This window comes from Geospiza fortis, unplaced genomic scaffold (genome assembly GCF_000277835.1).
Source record: "Geospiza fortis unplaced genomic scaffold, GeoFor_1.0 scaffold496, whole genome shotgun sequence".
NCBI classification, from domain to species: domain Eukaryota; kingdom Metazoa; phylum Chordata; class Aves; order Passeriformes; family Thraupidae; genus Geospiza; species Geospiza fortis.
Genome location: NW_005054529.1, coordinates 667,241 through 676,161, shown reverse-complemented (window position 1 = coordinate 676,161; position 8,921 = coordinate 667,241). Strand labels below are relative to the sequence as shown.

At 52.5% G+C, this 8,921-nt stretch overlaps 1 long non-coding RNA gene across 1 annotated transcript in view; it reads right to left on the bottom strand.

The window, feature by feature from the left end:
- Positions 1–529: 529 nt before the first annotated feature.
- LOC115948798 overlaps positions 530–8,921 on the bottom strand; it is a 16,874-nt gene continuing 8,482 nt past the window's right edge. Inside the window, exon 3 of the long non-coding RNA XR_004082574.1 lies at positions 530–540. This is a non-coding gene — a long non-coding RNA (uncharacterized LOC115948798). The remainder of the gene's footprint in view (positions 541–8,921) is intronic.

The following is an 8,921-nucleotide window of genomic DNA, read 5'->3' as shown; positions in this document are numbered from 1 at the left end:
GAGCTCCTCCATCAGCAGGGTTTGGGCAAGGCTCCCAGCACAGGGCGGGATGGCTGGGGTCTGAGCGGGGCCCGGAGAAGGATCCAGGATCTCTGTGGGTCCCTCCAGCCCGCAGGAACGGCAGAACCATTCCCACCTGGTGCTGCTGTGGATCTACTGCCCTGTGCCCTTCCCCAGGGATCCATCCTGGATTTATGGCTGCAGGCAGTGACACTCCAGGCCATAAATAACTCTGCGCCCACAATGCGTGACTTTGCTTTATGGGTCCCCATCAGTGGTTAAATTACGTTTTCCTGGATATAACTTTTACTGGGGAGGGACACACTCACAGAGAAAGGGCTGCCTGGGTGACCTTGGCCTTCAGCTTCGGGGTTTTGGCAAAAAAGGGTTTATAAAAAGTAAGGAAGAGCATAAAGGAAGTCCAGGGAGGGTAGGAGATGATTGCAGTGAACACGAGGATGCATTTCCTTCCTCCATATGTTCACAGAGGCATGGAATGGTTCTGAGCTCCCCCAGCCCTCCAAATGTCACTGGCTTTTCCTTTTCCTAAGAAAAATAAAGAGAAAGGGCTTTTTTTGTGTTGTTTTGGTCTCTTTTTCTAAAGTGTAGAAAACAATCTCTGTTCAGAACCTTGGAAAAAAATGCTCCTTTCTGCCAACAAAGGGAGGGTGGGGAGTGTGAGGCAGCAGCAGCAGCAGCAGAGATTTCTTTTTGGGAAGAAAGGCCAGGGAAGCAGCGTAGCAGCAAGATTTGTGCTTATTAAAGACAGCACCAGGCCTCGAGGCAACATTTATTAGACACAGTCACAAAAGTCTGGTGTGGGATTTACCAGTGCCTATCGCCGGGAAAAATAACAGCTAATGAAGGCTGCATTTGTTCAAGCAAGTCAAATATCCCATTAAAATTCCCGCTGGCTTCTGCAGGTGGGGAAAGCAAGGGAATGCATTTTCCAGAGGGGTTGTTTGTCAGGGGCAAAGGGAAGCTCTGTGGCCCATCCAGGAGGGGCTGGGGCTGCTCCCAGCAGAGGGGTTGGGGTGAGAAGGATGCCCCCGAGCCAGCCCTGATGGGCTGGGGGGTCAGTGATGGAAAAGCCCCTCAGACATCAGAGTCTGACCATTCCCCAGCCCTTACAGTGCCACCAGGGCTGGAGAACCTTTCCAGGAAGGAATTTCCCCAAATTTCCACCCTGAGCTGCCCTGGCCCAGCCTGAGGCCGTTCCCTCTGCTCCTGTCCCTGTTCCCTGGAGCAGAGCCCGACCCCCCGGCTGTGCCCTCCTGGCAGGAGCTGTGCAGAGCCACAAGGGCCCCCTGAGCCTCCTTTGCTCCAGGTGAGCCCCTGCCCAGCTCCTCAGGGATTCTCCAGCCCCTTCCCAGCTCCGTTCCCTGCCCTGAGAGGGAAGAGCTGCTGGTGCCAGGCCAGGTGCTCGCTGGAATTGCCATATGCAAGAAGCAAAAACGCCTAGAAAAATGTATCTTGCAGCAAAATTCTGTTCTATTTATAATATATATATGTGTATAATACTTATATATGATCCCCATTTAACTCCCTGCACACCAAGCTACGCAAAGCACATTTTTGTAATCCCCACTGAGACCCTCAGAGCGGCCAACCCCACCCGTCTCCTTTTGAATTCCATTTGCAAAGATCTGTGGTGGGAGAAATTGAGCAATGAATTTAATTCTTGGTCAGTTTAACCCCAAGTAAGTATTTAAATCCAAGTAAGGATAATTACTAGAGAGGATCCTCTGGTAAAGGTGATGATTAAAGTGTTCTTGGGCACTCTGCACTCCTCCAGAATTTAATGTGCAAGGTGCCTTTTTCTGGGGGTGCATGAACTCAGAGCTGAAGATGCTGTAAGGGATGCAGACGGTTAAACAAGTGTGGGACACAAAAATGAATTAAAAAATAAATAATCTCAAGGAACTCTTTAATCTCTCTTTAAGGCAGCGTTCCTTGCTCTCCATGTATTAATTAAAGCGTGGCCTGTCTGCTGAGCTTATCTGTACAAAGTCAGAGCTGTTCATATTCCCCTTTCCTGTGCTCCCTTTATTGGCTTTGCACCCGGGCACAGCAGCACCGCCGAACCAATTAAGTGGCCGGAGTGCAAGGTTTATTACACATGCTCAGAAATTAAATCCTCCAACACCCACTAATGAGGCACCTTAAAATGCAAGAGAGTGGGCAGGGGCAATCCATCACAATAAATCCAGCCTGATACTCTCTTTAAGGGTTTATGGGAACTATAAAGCTGGAGTAGGGCAGCAGTGATCAGAGTGGAAACCCTCTGATTAAAATCCCCTTGGTTCCCCCTCCGTGCTGGGGAGGAGGCTCTGCTGGGCAGGGCAGGGAATCCAGGCTGTGCTCTGGGAAAAGGAAAGGGAATTCGGGATGTGCTCTGGGAAAAGGAAAGGGAATCCAGGCTGTGCTCTGGGAAAAGGAAAGGGAATTCGGGATGTGCTCTGGGAAAAACAAAGGGAACCCAGGCTGTGCTCTGGGAAAAGGAAAGGGAATTCGGGATGTGTTCTGGGCAAAGCAAAGGGAATTGGTGATGTGCTCTGGGCAAAGCAAAGGGAATCCAGGCTGTGCTCTGGGAAAAGGAAAGGGAATTGGGGATGTGCTCTGGGAAAAGGAAAGGGAACCCAGGCTGTGCTCTGGGAAAAGGAAAGGGAATCCAGGCTGGGCTCTGGGAAAAGGAAAGGGAGTCCATGCTATTCCCGGGATATTCCTGATCCCAGCTCCCACTCCAGCAGGGCAGGCACAGGGATATTCCCAGGATATTCCCAGGATATTCCCAAGATATTCCTGTCCAGCTCCCGGCCGCCCTGTGTGCCCCTCCCGGCTCCCGGCTGCGGGTCAGCAGCAGCTGGAGCGGTTTGGGAAGCGCCAATGTTCCCGAGGCGTTCCCAGGCCCTTTGGAGATGGAAGCGCTTTCCGAGCCCCGTTTTTCCATCAGGCTTCTCCTGCCACAGGAACGTTCTGGGAGGGAGCTGCTTCTCGGTGGGGTTGTCATGGAAACGCGGCGATGCTGGGGATGCTCTGGAGGTGGCTCTGTGCTCTGTGCCCTGGGAATGAATGCTGGGGATGCTCTGGAGGCGGCTCTGTGCTCTGTGCCCTGTGCAGCAGAGCTGCTGGGCTCAGGAGGGTCCCAGAACCCCAGACTGGGATGGGCTGGGCTGGGGGGGACCTCAAATCCCACTCAGGGACACCTCCCACTGCCCCAGGTGCTCCAGCCCCAGTGTCCAGCCTGGCCTTGGGCACTGCCAGGGATCCAGGGGCAGCCACAGCTGCTCTGGGAATTCCAGCCCAGCCCCTCATCATCCTCCCAGGGAACAATTCCCAGTTCCCAATATCCCATCCATCCCTGACCTCCTTTTTGTCCTAAGGCTGAAATGCCACTGTCCCCAGGGATGTCACCGCTCAGCCCCACAGGGTTCCCCTCACAGTTCTCCCTGAGCTAAATGAGGAATTGTTCCTTTCTTACCAATAAACAGCAGCGTGCAGGAAAATCCATCCAGGAATTCATTGTAGGAGCCGCAGCACAAGAGGGACGATGTTTGCTCAGGGCAGCTGGTAATTCACTGTGGAAAATTTGGTCATTCCTCTTCCTCTTTCCGTGAATAAAGTCAATTATTGTGAAATAAATACCCTTCCCCCCCCTTAAAAAGGAAAGGTAAGAGTTAGGAACAATACAGCCAAAATGTTTTATTTGGGCAATACAAATACAATCAAATCAAAAATATCACAGATTTTCATACATTAGTAAGAAGTTACTGTACACTTGAACAGTTGCCATTTTTTACAGCTAAACAAAGCTTTACCTTTATTAAAATGTATTTTCCTCTCACATAAAATATACACTTTGCACTGACGTATTTTACATGGGACACCTCTCTGGGGAAGAACAGCTCACGAACAACACGACAGGGCCACCTTCTCTACCCCACACAAGAGCACACGAAGCGAGACACACTCGGGGCTGTCCCAGGGCTGTGGCTGCGGGAACCCTGCTCCTCCTGGCTCCCGGGCCCCCTGCTCCACACTGCTGGGGTCGGTGCGTTTTTGGGGTTGGCGGATTTTTGGGGTGAGCATATTTTCGGGGTCAGTAGATTTTTGGGGTCAGTGGATTTTTGGGGTGAGTGGATTTTTGGGGTGAGTGGATTTTTGGGATGGGTGGATTTCTGGAGCGGGTGGATTTTTTGGGGTCAGTGGATTATTGGGGTCAGTGGATTTTTGGGATCGGCGGATTTTTGGGGTTGGTGGAATTTTTGGGGTTGATGGATTTTTGGGGTGAGTGGATTTTGGGGTCAGTGGATTTTGGGATCGGCAGATTTTTGGAGTCGGTGGATTTTTGGAGTCAGTGGATTTTTCAGATTGGCGGATTTTTGGGTCAGAAGAAGGGACTTTGGGCAGGAGTGAGCGCGGCTCTGGCAGCCCTTCCTGGGGTTCAGCTGCCAGGAAAGCCCTCCCAGGATGTTCCTGTGCCAGGATGGGGGTTTTGGGGTACAACACCACGGCGGGTCACCCCAAAGCTGCCCTGACCCCAGCGGAACTCAGGATCCAGGGGAACCAGGGGAAACCCTGGCACGCAGAGCAGGGGGAGCCCTGCCGTGGTGCTGGGTGCCCTGACCATCAGGACAAAGCCGGGAGGGGTGGAAGCGGTGTGGGAACAGCTCTGGATCAGGGAGGCTCCGTGGGAGCCCTGCAGGAACCGCTGGATGGATTTGGGATTGAGTTTGGAGAACAAATGAAGCAATAAATGCACTCACCCTAGGGGCTGGAGTGAAACTGGGCTGAGCTCGGGACTCTGCCAACCTCGGGTGAAACAGATCAAAGAAAAGGGAATAGGAAATGTCACCGTGGTTTAATGCTGGAGAGGAGAAGCTCTGCTCTTAACCGAAGGAAAAACTTCTGGGAAAGGGATTTTCCCCCCTGCCCGTGGAACAGCACTGAGGGGATGTCAATGAGTGGCTTTGGAAAAATCTCTGCGTATTTTAGAGAGGATTTTTGTGGAATTGCCGGAAGGGGGATCTGGGGGACATGGGCACAGACACTCTGTGTGCGGCAGCATTGGGCCTGCGATGATCTGCCTTGGCCTGAGCCCCCCCAAAAGGCACCAGCCTCTGCTGAGGGCTCTGGGGGCTCAGCAGTGCCTGGATCTGGGGATGTCAGCCCAAGCCTGGGGTCCCGAGGTGCCTCTCAGACCCCAGCTCCTCCCTCTGCTTTGCACAGAAACACTCATCCCTGCCTGCCAGGACCTGGGAACAGGGGCTTGTTCCTCTTCCAAAACTCCTGCCATCCTCAGGAATAAGGCATCCGTTGAGTTGAGTTACTGTAAACCACTTGTGAAAAACGAGAATCCTCACCATGTCCTGGCACCCCGAGGGGGTTCATTTAGAAATGAATAAAAAAGAGTAAAATAGATATTTGTATATATATATATATATAGTTTTCCTTTGCTAATCATAACACAATGTACAATCTGAACCTGATTAGGGAATAAAATACAATCCTGGGCAGGAACAGAGGGAAAAGGGACTCAACAGCTCCCGTTGTTTGTGCACCTACTGGGTTCAATGGCTTTGTCCTCTCTGGGGCTCGGGGTCTCTCGGGGACCTCAGGGCAGCTCAGGGGTTCTGCAGCCCCAGGTTCCTCCCATGGAGCCACATCCTCACTGGGAGTGAGGATCAGATCCTTAATGGGAACGAGGGAGGATCAAATCCTTACTGGAGTGAGGATCAGATCCTTAATGGGAATGAGGGAGGATCAAATCCTTACTGGAGTGAGGATCAAACCCTCCCTGTGAACAAGGATCAAATCCTCAATGGGAGCAAGGATCAGATCCTCACTGGGAATGAGGGAAGATCAAATCCTTACTGGAGTCAGGATCAAATCCTCCGTGTTAGCAAGGATCAAACCCTCCTTGGAATGAGGATCAAACCTTCCCTGGGAGTGAAGATCAGATCCTTGCTGGAATGAGGGTGAATACTTCTCTGGAATGAGGATGCAGCCCTCCCTGCAATGAGGATCAAGCCCTCCCTGGAATGACGATGAATCCCTCCCTAGAGTGAGGATGCAGCTCCCTGGGAGTGAGGATCAGATCCTTACTGGGAATGAGGATCAAACCCTCCCTGGAATGAGCACGAGTCCCTCCCTGGAGCGAGGATGCAGCTCCCTGGAGCGAGCCCCCGTGTTGGATTGCGGGGCTGGCAGAGGGATGGGCACACACACAACGAGCTCCCAGCCCTGGCTGGGGTGGGTGAGGAATTCCCGGCCCCAGGCGCCCCTGGTGGGAGCTGGCCCTGCTCCTCCAGCCCTGCCAGGAGCTCTGGGGATGTGTTTCTGCACGGCTGCTGCCGGCTGATGGAGTTTAAGTGGAATTTGATGCAGTTGGAGCGGCCCCAGCTGTGGGAATAGATGTCTGCAGCAGTGCAGGGGTGACCAGGGCACTGCCAGGGGTTTGATTTCCTTGGATTCGCTTGGCTTGTGCTGCTGTCAGCTGTGAACAAGCCAGCAGACAAATACAGGATGTGATCCTTCCAAACAGACGCCGCACGTGGCGCTGGAAGAGGGATTCTGGCAGGGATGGGCGGGTGGGCATCGCCTGGAATGTGATGGAATTATGGCTCTGGAGTGCTGAGAATTGCACATTTTACAGAAACACTTCCAGGCTGATTCTGCTGAGCAGCTGTGGCTGCCCTGCATCCCTGGCAGTGCCCAGGGCCAGGCTGGGACTGGGGCTGGGAGCACCTGGGACAGGGGGAGGAGCAGGGAAGAGGGACAGGGTGGGCTTTAAGGCCCCTCCCAGCCCAATGCATTCCACGATTTTATGATTCCTCCTGGATTTATTATGAATTCAGGCAAGAATTCACCGGTGAGGAAGCTGCCTGTGCTCCCACAGGGCTGGGACTTGGCTTTGCCTTTGCCTGGTGCTGTGGGACTGTCTGGGATAAACCCTGGATTGTCCGTGGCTCTCACTCCCCCCTCAGCTCACAGACCTGCAGCTCGTTAAGGGTTGGTTCTTGTGGCTGAGTTTCCTTCAGCCCCATCATTAATAAAATCAGAATAGATTTATTTAACTAAGCTGAGCTTTGGGAAATTCAATAATTTTTTTTTTTTTTTGAAAGTTAAGGTGCATGTGTGGGATATTCTTTAGAGGCTGGAGCATATCTGAAGTTTTTTAGATCTGGGACTGAGCATTCCATATGTCCTTGCTTTCCCTGGGTCACTGGTGGGGCTCTGGCTCAGCTATGGAAATATTCTGGAATTGTTTAGGATTACCTGGCTTTCTTCACTGTGGGCCCCAGTCAAACCCCTCCATTTGCAGGTTGATTTTATTCTTTCCTGTATTTCATTGAATGGTTCTGCCTCACTTTCTGTAGGGAATGAGAAGGGAAGGCCAATATTTGCCATGAATGGAAATGGAAATTCATAAGTCAACAGCCAGGGCCAGCCCTCCCTCTCAGTTACACAAACCCAGCAGGGTTTGCTTTGTTTAAACCACCGAGGTGTGAACCTCTCTGATTTTGTGTTTATTTTAATAAGAGCGTTGATGGCTGTGGGTGGCTGCCTCTCAGAGCACACGTGTCAAACCTGGCAGCTTGCTTTCTGAGAGGATGGCTTTGGGCTGGATTCACCTCAGCCCTTCATTCCGCAGGAAAAAGAGCGCCGGGCTTCTGCCAAGGGGCTTTTTTAGCACTTCAGGGATGGAAATGAGTGGGAAACACAGGTTTTCATCCACCAGCCTTGTGCAGAATGGGCCCTGACAGCTTTTCCAAGGCAATAGGATGGGATGGTCTGTGGGGGGATGCAGAACTGGGAGCTGCTGAGCGAATGCTGATGTCCCATGGACAGCCCCACACCCATCAGCAGGGAAGGGGAAATCCAATCCTGGAAATCCCTTCTGCCCCGTCACAGCCACCAGTGCTGCTAACGGGATTCCTGACGGCTGCTTTACTCTCTGCCCCCAGCCTGCTGCTGACGAGAGCCACACTTGGTCACAGTTTGTGGATTTACTCCGGGGTATAAAGGGAGGGAGCCGGGAGCACCAACTGCTGAGCTGCTGCTGAGGGCAACGGGGAAATCCATCAGGGAGCAGGCACGGAGCAGAGGGAGACAGTTCCAGGGGGGAATTAGCTAATTCCAGAGTGAGGGGAGCAATTCCAGACACGGCTCCTGTGCTGCTGTGGCTCTGAGTCCCACCCAGCCAGACAGGCTGTCCCAGCTGGGTGGGATTGCCCCATTCCCCCATTTCCCTGGGTGGGATTTCCCCATTTCCCCATTTTCCCAATTCCCCATTTCCCCATTTTCCCATTCCCCATTCCCCATTTCCCCATTTCCCTTCCCTGGGTGGGATTTCCCCATTTCCCCATTTCCCCTTTTCCCTGCCCTGGAGGGGCTCCCAGGGAGTGTGGATGTCCCTGCAAGCAGAGGCAAGGCCAGGCTGGATGGGCTTGGAGCAGCCTGGGATGGTGGGATTTAGGGTCCCTCCAAAGCCCTGGGTGGGATTTAGGGTCCCTCCAAACCCAGCCCAGTCTGGGATTCTAAAATGAAGAGGGAGCAGGTTTGTAATATTGAATTGTTTGGGCATTGGCCATGTGATCTGCAGAATTCCAGCAGCATGGAATGCATGGTGGGCACCGGCAAGGCCAGGCTGGATGGTAGCTTTATTTTATTTTGTTTTATTTTATTTTATTTTATTTTGTTTTATTTTATATTTTATTCTATTTTATTTTATTTTCAAACCTCTGAGCCAGGCCCTGCCGCTGGGCACTGCCAGCTCCCTGGAGAGCTCCAGACTGCCCTTGGTGTGCCAGGCAGGGATCAGCCTGCACAGAGCAGGGGGAAATGGCTCTTGATCCCCTCAGCTGTGCAAACAGTGCCCATTTTCCCTGTCCTGATTTGCAGTTTTTCCCCCAGGAATG